This window comes from Nannospalax galili, unplaced genomic scaffold (assembly GCF_000622305.1).
Source record: "Nannospalax galili isolate Female #2095 unplaced genomic scaffold, S.galili_v1.0 scaffold1688, whole genome shotgun sequence".
NCBI classification, from domain to species: Eukaryota; Metazoa; Chordata; class Mammalia; order Rodentia; family Spalacidae; genus Nannospalax; species Nannospalax galili.
Window position 1 is genome coordinate 288796 of NW_008358621.1, and position 13724 is coordinate 302519.

General features: G+C 49.2%; 1 protein-coding gene across 1 annotated transcript in view; it reads left to right on the forward strand.

The window, feature by feature from the left end:
* Positions 1 to 13724, forward strand: part of Igsf21 (immunoglobin superfamily member 21) — a 251959-nt gene that overhangs the window by 71499 nt on the left and 166736 nt on the right. The gene's annotated exons all lie outside the window — the stretch shown is intronic.

Consider the following 13724-nt stretch of genomic DNA (forward strand, 5'->3'; position numbering starts at 1 on the left):
GAGGTTTAACCTTGAACTTCAAGTCCAAGCCCTGCACCCCTCCAAGGCACCTTGGAATCTGCAGGCCACAAAGGCCCAAGCACCCATTTCCAGGCCCTGTAAATGGCCAGTCATCTCTTTCTTGATTAAACCCACCTGTGAATGAACCCAATATTGAATTGTGACTTGTATCCTTTCCCTCCCCCTTCCCTGCACCCCAAGAGTGAGAGCAGCCCACTTGGTTCAGGATAGCCCCTAGAAAGCATGCAGGATTGCATCCGTACTCTCCAGCCTTTCTGCTTGAAACCTCCTGACAACCCCACTTTAACTCTATTTACTCTCTGGAAAGTACATAAGATCCGTATCTTGTACTTGCCTAATGTCAATTTTCCTATGATGAGCAGTAGGCAGTAAACACCCGTATTTTCATAAGCCTATTACAATGCCACACGCTGGAGTCAATGAGCTAGGCAGCAACCGAGCCCAGCAGGAGAGTGAGCCAATACCAGTGGGGGGAGCCAGGCTCCTTGGTGCCTCTTTGTCATTTATTAGGTGACTGCCTTGGCTACCCAAGTGGCCCTTCCTCAACACCTCAGTGTTATTTGGCAGGGGAAATTGTTAAACACAGAAGATGACCCCACAGTGAAGGTACCCATCTTCCTGTCCTGTGCTGGGCCTGCTGGGTCAATCCTGGGATGGGCTCTGGATGGGGGTCACCCTACTAAGGCTCTGCAGAGCTCTAGGGAAGCTGGAAGTTCAGGGTTTGATGGACAGTTGGGCAGCAGTGGGGTTGGAAGGTCTCAGTCCTCAGGCAGGTGGATTTGCATCCTATAAGGACATCAGACCTTAGACACTTGAGGCCTTTTCTTACTAGGCTGCCTTTACTGGAGATCTACAGCTCTTTCCTGTTGAAGTGCATGGGGTGAGGCTGTGTTAGAGGAGACTCCAGCACCAAGCAGGCCTGTCTCCTCAGCTGTAACCTGACAGGGACACAGCCAGTACTCTGTTGGTACTCCATGAGAAACTGATGAATGAATGAATGTTTGGCTCCTAGACGCTGTGAGTCAGCTTTCCATTGCTGTGACAAAATACCTGTGGTAAACAACTTAAGAAGAGGTAATGTTTATTTTAGCTCCTGTTTGAGATGTTTTAGTCTATGGTCTGCTGGCCTTGTTGCTTTGGGCCTGTGGTGAGAGGAAACAGCATGGTGAGAGATGCTCATGTCACAGGACTGGGATACTAGTGTCTCATGAACATGCCCCCAGTGATGTAACTTCCTTCCACTAGGACCTACCTCCTAAAGGTTCAACCACTTCCAACAACACCATCCTCTAAGGATCAAGACTTCCACTCAGGAGCCTCTGGGGGACCTTAAGATCTAAACCAGAGCTTGCATTCAGACTTATCTTGGCAAAGGCAGTGTGGAAGGGAACTGGTTGGGAGGGTGTGGCTTAGAAACCCAGCCTCTGACATGAATGGTCTCTGAGCCTGAGGTTCCTCTAAAGTTCCTGTAAAGAGCCAGACAGCAGCCATCTTAAAACTTGTAGACCAAAAGGCAAAGTAGGAGACTTTACACAGGCATTTGTATAACTGCTAAAAGTCTAACTATTTGATCAGCACGGGGTTTTGACCTGCTCCATTTCCTACCTGGGTCAGTTCACTCCTCCTTAGGCAACCTGGTGGTCCCCCACTCCTGGAAGGTCGCCATATTGATGATGAACTTAGCATGGACCCCCAGTTGGCATAGTGCACCACAGCCCAGAACTTCTGAATGCAAGCAATCCTCCTGCCTCAACTTAGCAAGTCTAACTATTTGAAAATACAAAAATCATCCTTGCTGGTGGGTCATACTGCAGCAGGTGATGGCAAGGCTCGATCCTGGGCTGTAGTGTGCTGAGCACTGCTCTGAAACCTTTATCCCTGCTGTAACCAATCCCTGTCTTAACATCAGAGAAGTGTCTGACAGCATTTAGCAATGGGGAAACTGAACCACAGCAGGGTTTTGACCTTTGCCCAAGGTCACATGCCAGTGAAGGGGCCCAGCTGGGGTTCCCCAGCATCCACACTATGAATTACCCTCGTCAATGGCTCCTGTCATTATTTTTGCTTAATTCATTCTTGTTCCTCGTGAGCCCAGTGAATCTAAGGAGGACCAGGACTCCATCTTCTCAGAGGTTGGGTGACACCCTCACTTCGGAGGGGCACAGTCCTGTATTTTATGTGACTGCCAGCTTCCCACCAAGTTCCTGTTACTAGGGCTATAGGCTTGGCATCTCTGAGATTGTGCTGGGAATGGGAAGACAAGGGAGAAGGCTGGAATAAGCTAGTGGCTCCAGAGGCCCATTCTGTTTGCAAACACCCAGAGCAGTGGGAGACAGATAGCCCGCAAACAAGCCAGCTAGTTTCTGCCAGTCCTGAGAAGAGAGGCTGAGGTTAGGGCAGCCTCACAGAAGAGGGGACTCCACCTGCCCAGTGTCACCCAAAGGAAGGGACATGGCCTCTGGGGACTACCTCCTGCCTCTCTCTTGCAGTTCTGGCTTTCAAAATTCCCTTGGTGGCCTGAGGCCTGACACAGGCTCTGAAGACTTCAAAAAACTCTGTGACCCAGGGCTAGTCTGGAGCTGTTTGGGGCTGTCACTGGGTAGAGCAGAAGAAGCATTTACATGTCAAGAGATTAGTCCAAAATCCTGGTTAAAAAAAAAAAAAAAGATGAAGAGCCAGGCGCACGCCTGTAGTCCCGGCACTTGGGAGGCAGGGGCAGGCGGATCTCTGTGAGTTCAAGGCCAGCCTGGTCTACATAGCGAGTCCCAGGACAGCTTGGGCTACAGGGAGACCCTGTCTCAAAAAGACAAAAAAAAAAAAAAAAAAAAAAAAAAAAAGATGAGGCCCAGACGGACAGAAAGAGAGCTCTAATTTATTCCCAGTGTCCTCTCCTGTGTCTTGGGTCCCAGGGGGACTTTGCTTTCTTTGACAATTACTCGGTGTTTCCGTTTTGACAATGAACTTACATTGCTCCTGACCTCATAGAGAGCAGAGGTCGTTAAGGACAGAATCTAAGATAAGTTGGGCTACCCTTCCCCGTACAGCCACATGGGAAGTTACCTGCCGTGTGGCCAGCACACCCCACGTGTGGAGGGACATTTATCACCCAGGTCCTCCTGCTTATCTCCCTGACAAGAAGGATGTAGAGCAGCCATGACTGAGCCTGACTCAAACAGCCAGTCACAACAGTAACCCACCACAGACTGCTTCAAAACAGAATGAAATACATGTCCCAGTCAGGAAATGTCACTAGGGGATTCGACTCCTGCGCATATCCAGGGCTCAGCTGCCACCTGGGAATTCCATTCAGACCAGGAGAGAGCTGGCTTGAGGTTGGGACTCAGGATAACCTATAGGAAGGGCCCTAATTCAACCATAACCTAGACTTAGACGAAATGGAGTGACAACTGTCAGGATTGGTAAGAAAGGCTCAAAATTCCACCCGTGAGACCCTTTGAAAAGCCTGCGTAGGGGACAATCTGTCTTAATGTGAGGAATGTTCCCGTTGATTTGTCATTTGCAATAAGCACAGGCAGCATGGGGCACAACACAGGCTCATCAGAGGCGCTATGAACCACCTGACCATCCCCAGATCCTGTTCGCAGAGCCAGAGACGCAGCAGTGAAGGAAGGAGATGAGGCCCATCCCTCTTGGCTGACATTCTAGTTGGGGGTTGAAGCGTGTATGTAATTGGCCATAAACAACAGATAAACTTAAAGTACAGTCAGGCAGAGAAATCGTACTATAAAGAATAAGCAATTTCAAGAAGAGAGAAGCCAGGTGAGAATTTTAGGCTGGGTTTCAAGGCCTCTATGGGGATCTGACATTGAACAGAGAACAGAAGGAAGTGAAGGACTGAGCCATGTGCGGAACATTCATATCAAAAGTAGCGTGTGGTGCTATGCCTACAGTCCCAATGTGGGGAGATGGAAGCAGGAGACAGGCCAGCATGCTGGCCACTCAGGTGAGCTAAATCGGTGAGCTCCAGGTTCAGTGAGAGGCCTTATCTGTTTCTGTGATAAAATACTCCAAGGGGCTAGAAAGATGGTTCAGCAGTTAAGAGCACTGGCTGCTCTTGCAGAGGACCCAGGTTCGATTCCCAGCACCCACATGATGGCTAACAACCATCCGTAACTCAAGTTCCAAGAGAATCTGACACCTTCTTCTGACCTCTAGGCATTGCATGACATGGATGTACTTATACACATGCAGACAACACACTCATACACATAAAATAAAAATAAATTAATTACTCCAACAAAAGCAATTTAAGGGAGAAAGGGTTTATTTAGGTCATAATTTGAGAGTAGAGTCCCTCATGGCAGGGGAGTCAGAGAGGCAGTAGCTTAAGGAAGCTGGTCGCATCCCACCTACAAGGCCTGATCCTGCTCATCTCCTTTTCTCCAGCCAGGGACTGGTGCCACCCACAGTGGGAGGGTCTTCCCACCTCAGTTAACAGTAATCCAGATAATCCCTGACAGGCATGCCCAGAGGCCTGGCTCCTAAGTAATTCTAGATTCTGTCAAGATAACAACTCAAACCTTATCTCAAAAAGTAAGGTGTTGATTGAGGACAGCTGATGCACACACAGACACACACAGACACACACACACACACACACACACACACACACACATACACACACACGGAGTAGGATTGATATGAGAAGAAGGTCCCCTACCAGGCTGTCCTCCAAATTCATGGTGACAGAAGCTACTTGGGGGCTTCAAGCAGAGGCATTATGATCATACTGTTGCTTCAACCTGCTGCTGCTACCTCAGAGAAATGCAGTGTATTCGTCTGTTACAGCTGTGTAACAAATCATAGAACCAAGCAGCATCAAACAGCATCCTCTCTGTTATCACATGGCTCTGCAGATCAAACTTGGGAGGGCTCCACTCAGTTCTCTGCTCTGAGTCTCACAAGGTCAAAGTCAAGGAGATGTTGGCTGACTAGGTTAGTGTTACAGGCTCTGAGTGAGAATTCACTTCTAAAGACTCTAGGGTCAGGTCCCCAAGGGTGCAGGCCTGAGGTCCTCAAATCCTTGCTGTCTGTTCCTGGAGTGTCCTTTGAAGGCATCTCTCTGGCCTCCCCTCGTGTCCCCAGCAAGGAGAAACCGATCTGCCTTTTCAAAAGTGGGCTGGTAACGTCATGTCCTGCCCCCTGGGGTGCACAACCTCAGCTTGACTGCTCCTCATGGGTTTCCAAGATGACAGTGTGAGACCCCAGGGAAGGGGCTGAGAATTCTGCCTGTGCAGTGTGGCAGATGGCTTGCTGTTACTGGCGTAGATCCACACACGTGGACGTTGCTGTAATTAGAATATGAAGTTCCCAAATTACAGTCAAGATGGCAATGCCAGTCTCTGCTGTACCCTTCCAGAGAGCACGTATCGGGTACCTCTGCATACCTAAGCGTGTATGTATGTAGTATGCAAGGCACAAAGCAAGAACAGAAAATGTCATCTCATGAGACACCGAGATGAGCACAGCCATCCTTGGGTCTCTATGGGGATCCGTTTACCTAGGGATGCTCAGGTTCCTTGTGTAAAAAGCGGTGTAGTATTTGTGTAACGCCTGGGCATGACCTCCTGTATATTTTACATCATATCCAGTTGAATTAGGGACTTGACACACGCTGTGTCAATAGCTGATTAGAGGCTGGGGAGATGGCTCTGTCAGTAAAGTGTGTCCCTTGCAAGTATAAGTTTGTATCCCCGACACCCACTTAAAAAGCTGGGTGTGGTGGAGCACACCTGGAATCCCTGCGCTGGGAAGGCAGAGACAGGAGGATCCCTGGGGCTTGCTGGCCCGCCAGCCTAGCTGAATCAGCAAGCTCTAGGTTCAGTGCAACACTGCCTCAGAAAACAAGGACCATTGTAGTTTGTCTTCTCTATTGCTGTGAGAAAACACTGACCAAAAGAAACTTGAGGAGAAAAGGGTTTAATTTCATCTTACAATTCCTAGGCCAGAGTCCAACACCTGGCAGGGCAGGAGCTGATGCACAGTCCTTAGAGGAACACTGCTTCCTGGCTTGTTCCTCCTGCCTGTGCTCAGCCTGCTTTCTTATACAACCCAGGACCACCTGCCCATGGGCGGCACCGCCCACAGTGGACTGGGCCCTCCCTCGTCACTCAACAATCAGGGAAATGCCTCATGGACACGCCCACGGGCCAATTCTATAGAAGCAGTTCTTCAATTGAGGGAGGTGTGTCTAGGGAACAACTGAAGTTGTCCAGAGCAATTGAGGAAGACACCCAATGTCACCCTCTGGCCTCCTCACACACACACACATACACACATGCACACATGCACACATACACATACATGCACCTGCTCTTTCTCTCTCTCTGTCTCTCTCTCTGTCTCTCTGTCTCTGTATCTCTCTCTCTCTCTCTCTCTCTCACACACACACACACACACACACACACACACACACGAATTCTCAAACATTTTCAACCCACAGGAATCTCTGGATGTGGAACTGGATGCAGAAGGAGAGGGTTCAGGGAGCGATTGTTGAAACGTACAGGCCTTGTCCCCCACCTCCCTGCACAGTGTGGGCAGGTCAGCTGCAGCAGGGCACAGCCACCAGGGGAGACAGCGAACAGGGTCAAATGCAGGGACACAATTGAGGGCAGTGAGGAGACTGGCTTTGGGGTGCCTGGGACAGACAAAGACAGGACCATCCCATCAGAGGCAAGCATGCAGCCTGGGAGCATTTCTATAAGGAAGATTTGGCAGGGAAAGTGGATGGCTGTGAGTGTTGACAGAGACATCCTGAGCATCCCCTGGAGGAAGGGGAGGGACCAGGCAGTGTGATAAAAGTGACCTTCACCTTCCTGACCCAGCAGGAGCCTTTCTGCCCAGGCTGTGCTTGACTTATTTGTCTCATTGCTATAACAGAACACCTGACAAAAGTAGCTTTAAAAAAGAAGGGTTTATTGGGACTCACAGTTTGAGGGTGCGGTGCATCATGGCAGGGAAGCCATGGTAACAAGAGTGTGAGGCGGCTGGTCGTGTGGCATCTGCAGTCAGAAAGCAGAGAGAGGCATGCTGGTGCTTGTTGCAGTCTCCCTGCAGGTCCAGCCTAGGGGAGACTCAGGGTCCCAGCTGGGAGGGGGTGAGCAGCTCGGAGTCAACACACAGATACCGGGAGTCGGGTGGAAGCAGGCACTAGGCGAGGTGCTGCAGACTCGTTTATTGCAGATATGGGACTGTCTTATAAACCCCTCTCCCAATGTCCCATTGGCCCCAGTAGGCCTTCTCGGGTCGTGTCTGATCCTCGTTGGCTCTCTATGTCGTGCTATCTTGCATCAGCCGTCTCTGTCTCCCTTGGCAGAATACAGGTTCGACTCAACTGGATGTTTTTGGTGCATTTGGAGCGTGCATGTGCTGGTTGTTCAGGCTGCACTTCCTCCTACAGGTGCTCAGCTCACTTTCTCCTTTTTATTCAGTCCAGGACCCCAGCCCATGGGATGGTGCCACCCACATTCAGCGTGGGTCTCCCCACTTCAGCTAACTTCATCTAGACACTCCCTCACAGACATGCCCAGGGGCTTGTCTACTAGGTGATGCTAGAACCTGCCAACTTGACAATCAAATTAACCATTATGGCTAGCCCAGAGCAGCAGAAAGAAAGGCACCATCCAAAGGGCATGGCTCTGGCCAGGTATCACTTGGCTTAGAAAGAACATTGCAATGACCATACTCAACGTTATTCACAGATCCCTAAACTAAACATCCTCAATGGGGAAATGGAAAAATGGACTGTTTTATTTCATCAGGAGGCACTGCCACCCAAGAACCATTTTTAAAAGCACAGACAACTAATACATGCAACCTGCGGATGAATGTAAAAACATGATGTTGAAAAGATGTATCCAGGTTGTGAAGGCTCCAGGCTGTGTGACCCTATTTACACAGGGGTCTGGAGGAAGGAAAGCAAACTGGACAGAACAGCAGGACAGACTGTAGCCCTTGGGATGGGGGATGGAGGGCTGGGGAAGGGACAATGGAACTTTCTGGGTGCTGGAAATGGTCTCGATGGCTCACCTAGTAGTGGCCCTGTGGGTGTGTATGTCTACCAAAACCCATCATTGTTGCCTTGAAACTGTGTGTCTTGCTGTCAGTTCTGGCTATAGAAAGCAATTACAACAGTAGATGCATAGACACGTGATGATTGACACATTAACACCATCCATCTGCTTGCTCCAGCTCTGGGAGGTGGTTCCCAGAGTCCCTGTTAATAGATGAAAAGATGGAGCCAAAAGAGGATGGTGGTGTGGTGAGATTCCAACATCTACTCCTGGCCTTCTTTAAGCCCTTGGTTATCGGCAGGACCAGGTAGTGTGGGTTCAGCCATCACCCTAGAACTTGCAGATCGTAGGCTTACCGTTTTTAGAATTCTGAGTTGTTTGGGACAGCTGTAGATGTTCACCCTGCCCTGTCCCTGAATTCTTATCCCTGACTCAAGACATGACTGGCGCACCCTTGTCTAAGCTCCAGGCCTTTACTAGAAGCAAGTAGCCTGCAGCCCTGTAGCCCTGCGAGGTGGGTCCAAATGTCTTCTGCTTGCCTGCCCTCTCCATCCTGGAACACCTGCCACCACCTGGACTTTGGCTTCCAGATGAAGTCAGATGATAAGCAGCTCAGGCCCCCTGGAGCCTCTAGTGACTGGCTGTTGCTCTATCACAGAACGACTGTAATAGGTTGATGATTATCTTGCAGGCCGTGTGCACTTAATAAAGTATTAATACCAAGACTAGATTGCTTCTCCTGTCGAGCGGGCAGAGTGTGATTGCAGAGGAGGGAGGAGGTGGTGTTCCCTGGAGGAGGGAGCCCCGAGTGGCTCTCCACCAGGAGGCAGGGCTTGGTTTTGGTTGAATGAATATCTTCTGTCAAGAGTGGCTGCAAAGAACATTTTGCATAGGTCCCCAGGTTGTGAAATTACACTGCATTCCAGGGCAGGGTGAGACAGGTGCTTTGACGTGAGCTGGAGGTTGATCTGCTTGGGTAGTGGAAAACTTTGGGTGAGTGGCAGATGTCCGACTCAGCTGCAAAGGGTATTATTCTCTAAGGGGAGATCTTTGGGGAATCCACATTTCCAGGCCCCAGGCAGCTGGTCCTGAGGGCTGGAGACTCTCTGCCATGCCAAGGAAAGCCTGAGTCCACACTCACCATCCAGGAGTGCTTCTTAGCATCTCTGCACTAGCTGGTATTTGGGGCTGGATGACACTTGATTGTTTGGGTCTTTCCTGTGTTCTATGGGATATTTTACAGAATAGCTCCCTTTCACCCTTGCTAACCCAAAATAGATTAGGACATCACCAAATGTCCCTTGGGGGTCAAAAATTCACCTCCTGCTGAGATCCACCCTGCTTCATTGAACTGTTTTATAGAACAGAGAGGTGAGAACTCACCTGACCAGGACGGCTGCTGCCCAGTGTTAGGAGCCTAATTTGAGAGCTGGAGAGATAGCTCAGGGCTTGCTGTACAAAGTAAGTACCTGAGTTTGGATCAGCAGTACCCATGTAAAGCAGGTCAGAGTGGCACATGTCTGTAATTAGAGCTGGGGAGGCAGAGACAGGCAGATCTCTCCAACTCACTTATCAGTCAATCTAGCTGAATTGAATCACTGGGATTCAGGTTCATCGAGAGGCCCAGTCTCGAAAAGTAAGGATGGAGAAAGATTGAAAAGACACCCAACATTGATCTCTGGCCTCCATACACACTCACAGGCATGTATACTCACACACATACATGCACACACACAGACTTGTACACGTGAATACACTACACACACACACACACACACACACACACACACACACACACACAGAGTCTAACTCTGGGGCTTCAAGTCTGAAAATCCAACCCATTTCTAGTTGATCATTAGGAAAATTCTCATAATGTGAACCCATTTGGATCTGAGGCAAGCCACATCTTCCAGACCATGTCTTAAAATAACAGGGTCAAGGAAACAAAATTGTCACTGAGCAAACTCCCTGTGAGAATTTCCAGGCCTTTCAGTGCCAGAATGAGGTAATCATATCCAATGCCAGTTGCTTTTTTGGGAGACAAAAATAGAAGACAAAAACATTAAAGATTCCTTTCTTCTGCCGTTAGCTTTTGAGCCCCAGCAATTAATTCTTATATGCTAAAGGACTTCTGTGTTTATGAGGCATTATTATTTAATGGAGGCCTATTTTAAATTGTAATTTTTTCATTAAGTTGCCTCGTTTTACTTATTAAGGCCAGTTTATATCCTAGCTTAGACCGCGTTCCTTGAGTAATAACTATTTTTCTTTTAAGATATTCAGTAATAACTTATCATCCATATTTTAAGTTTTATTCTTAGTTGGAGACGCCTCCTTGCAGCTCACACGTTTGGACCTGTGATGTGGAGTGAGGGTGGAGGATGCATGAGGGTGGGGGTTGCATGAGGATGGAAGATAGAGGATGCATGCCGGCACCTCTGCAGCCTTTGCTCTGAGAGTCTGTACAGGGAGGCAATGCGATCCACTGGGGGCAGCACAGCCTCTGTGGTCCCTTGAGACAGGACACACTTGAGCCACCCACTCCAAAACCTTCAAGTGACAACCCATGAAGCAGTCTTACTGGAGGGAGAATGGGGGCAAGGGAGCAGTCAGGAGCAAAAGCCAGCTCTGCCCTGCCCACAGAGTCCCTGTGTACCAGGCACAACCCTGGGCTGCTAACCTGGCTGTCTTTCTGCCTCTCTTCTGCCAGCCCTAAGAAGCAGAGACTGTCACCCACATAAAATAGATGTGGAGACTGAGGCATGGATCCTCATGACAACTCACTCAGGACCGCAGGGCTGCAGAGCCAACCTGTGGTAGTCAGGAGCTGTCCCTGGGTTGGGTTGTCTCATTTCCAAGTTCAAGGTGCTGGAGAGATGGCTCAGTGCTTAAGAGCACTGGCTGCTCTTTCAGAGGACCTGGGTTCAGTTCCCAGCACCCATATGGCAGCTAACAACCATCCATAACTCCAGTTCCAGGGATCTGACATTCTCTTCTGACCGCTGCAGCATTGGACGCATGGGTGCACTTATATACACGCAGGCAAAACACTCATACATGTAAAAATTAAACCTACACATACAGAAATAATAAATCATTCACAAGTTTAAGGTCATCAGCTGTATAGGGCACTGTAAGTCCCTGACAACATTTCCATACAGATCACCATCCTCTCTCCCTTCTTAGCCTCATGACTATCCTGAGAAATAAGACTGTGAGCCCATTTCTCAGGCGAGATGACTGAGGCCCGGGGAAGTGAACATGTGCCCTCTGACCATGGCAGATGAAGACCAGCCCAGTCTGGTCTCCTGTATCAACAGCTAAGTAGTTTCCCATCTTTCTTTCTGACTGCCTATGACTTCCCACCTCCTTCTGTTTCTGTTCCCAGCTGCTCTTCATGGTCCTGGCCCTGGAGACCTGGAGACAACATAAGATGGCATGGGTGGCTGGGGTAGCTCCTAAGCGCCCTCTGTCACATCTGCCTCTAGTCCTCGCTCCCTCCCCACTTCCTCGTATGTCCCTTGTCTGCCACTCAAGGACACAGAGAAAGTTCTGGATGGCAGATGGTTCTGATGGAACAGTCAGAGAGCAGATGCCAGTGACATGTCACTGGGTGACCCTGAGCCTCTGGGACTCAGTTTCCCCATCTATATAACAAACGGTTCTCCATTGGCGCTCAGTAAAAAGTCCCTTACCCCCTGGTACTTAGTGACTGGGGAAGCCACTGGGGTGATCCAGTTCCAGGAAAGAATAGATTTATTTATTCATTCATGTATTCCTCTTGTTTAGTACTGAACACCTACTATGTACAGTATTCCTGTGGAAGTATCCACAGAATGACTACCCTAATGAATCACCTCCAAGCCTAGTGGCTTGACCCCAGGAAGTTTATCTTAATCACATCAAGGCTGTTGCAGACCACGGAGGATGGCTCCACAAGGCATGCAGGTACTAACTCAGGCTCCTCTGTGCTGGGGACTCACCCTCCTCCCCATCCTGAGTTCGCTACACCTACACACAATGGAAAGAGGGCTGTGTGGGCCCACATGTTCCCCAAGACAGGTTTGGGAGCTGTGTAGCCCTGACTAGGATTTAGTCACGTGGCCCAGCCAAACAGCAAGGGAGGCTGGGAAGTATACCCAGCTGAGTATGTAGGGGGAGGCACTTAGCAGTCCACATGGGTTAGGGAGGCACACGTGTGGCACACAGTAGCCATCACATACAAGAAAGGCATGAAAACAGCTTTGGACATGGGTGAAGAAGCTTGGCACAAGCGGAGAGCACAGGGCCAGGATGGAGCAAAGCTGGGCTGGTGCAGCCTGTGAGCATCTGCACCCTTGGCACACAAAGGTGTTCTCCAGATGTCACCTTCCCTGACAGACAGACATCTCAGAGGCAGAAGGATCAACTGAGCAAGTCCTGGCCTGCTCTGGCCTCAGTGTCTCCCATCCATAAAATGGGAAGGCAAATCCCCTCACTGGCTTCTGCAGGGAGATGAGGAGCCTCAGGTGTCTGCGAAGGGCCCCAGAACATCCTCCAAGTCTCCTTATTAATAGTATAACCACATCATTATCAATAATAAAACACAAATTAATAATAAATAAACAAACTAATGATAAATAATGCATGTGTCATGAATAATACATAAATACTCTGAGGCTTCTAAGCATGTATTGCCTCTGATGGGGGACTGGATGGGCTGGATGGAGATCACAGGAAGGGGGTTGTAGCTGGGGAGGGGAGCTGGAGTATAGAAGAGCATCCCAGGTATCAAGCACGTTCCTGCAAAGACTGTGAGTGCTTAGGTCCCTGGTGGCCCAGAGCTGGCTGACCTTGTACTGGGGAGAGGACCAAGAGTCTGGAAGAAATGAAGGGCACCTTCTGCTCTGGGTTTTCTTACCTAGATTAAAGTTAGGGTAACAAACCCAGAGCCCCAAAGGGCCGGGAATGTGGCTCAGCTGGTTGAATGCTTACCTAGCAAACACAAAGTTCTTCCTGGGTCTGATCCCCAACATTGTATAAACTGGGTATGGTGGTGCATACCTGTGTTTCCAGTACTTGGGAAGATTGGAAGCTCAGGGTCATCTTCAGCTACATAGTGAGTTTGAGGCCAGATTGGGCCACATGGGACCTTGCCTCAAAAAAGTAAAAAAGCTAGCCGGGCATGGTGGTGCACACCTTTAATCCCAGCACTCGGGAGGCAGAGGCAGGCGGATCTCTGTGAGTTTGAGGCCAGCCTGGTCTACATAGTGAGTTCCAGGACAGCTGGGGCTACAGGGAGACCCTGTCTCAAAAAGACAAAAAAAAAAAAGTAAAAAAGTTGTAAGTAATCCAGTACTCAGAGGAGGCAGAAGCAGGTGGATCTCTGTGAGATCAAGGCCAGCAGAGTCTACATAGCAAGTTCCAGGCCAGCTGGGGCTACACAGTAAGATCCTGTCTCCCCAAAAAAACAAATAAAGAAATAAATAATAATTAAATAAATAGGAAAAGAAAGGAAGAAAGTGAAAATCATTCGGCCTCAACAGAACTGTACAGTGTGGGCTGCACTATCCAGCTGAAGATGCCCATAGGATGTCTTTGTTCATCTGTGGGTTCATCCACTCATTTATTTCAGAGTATCACTATGTAGCTCAGGCTAGCCTTGAACTCAAAATCCTCCTGGCTCCA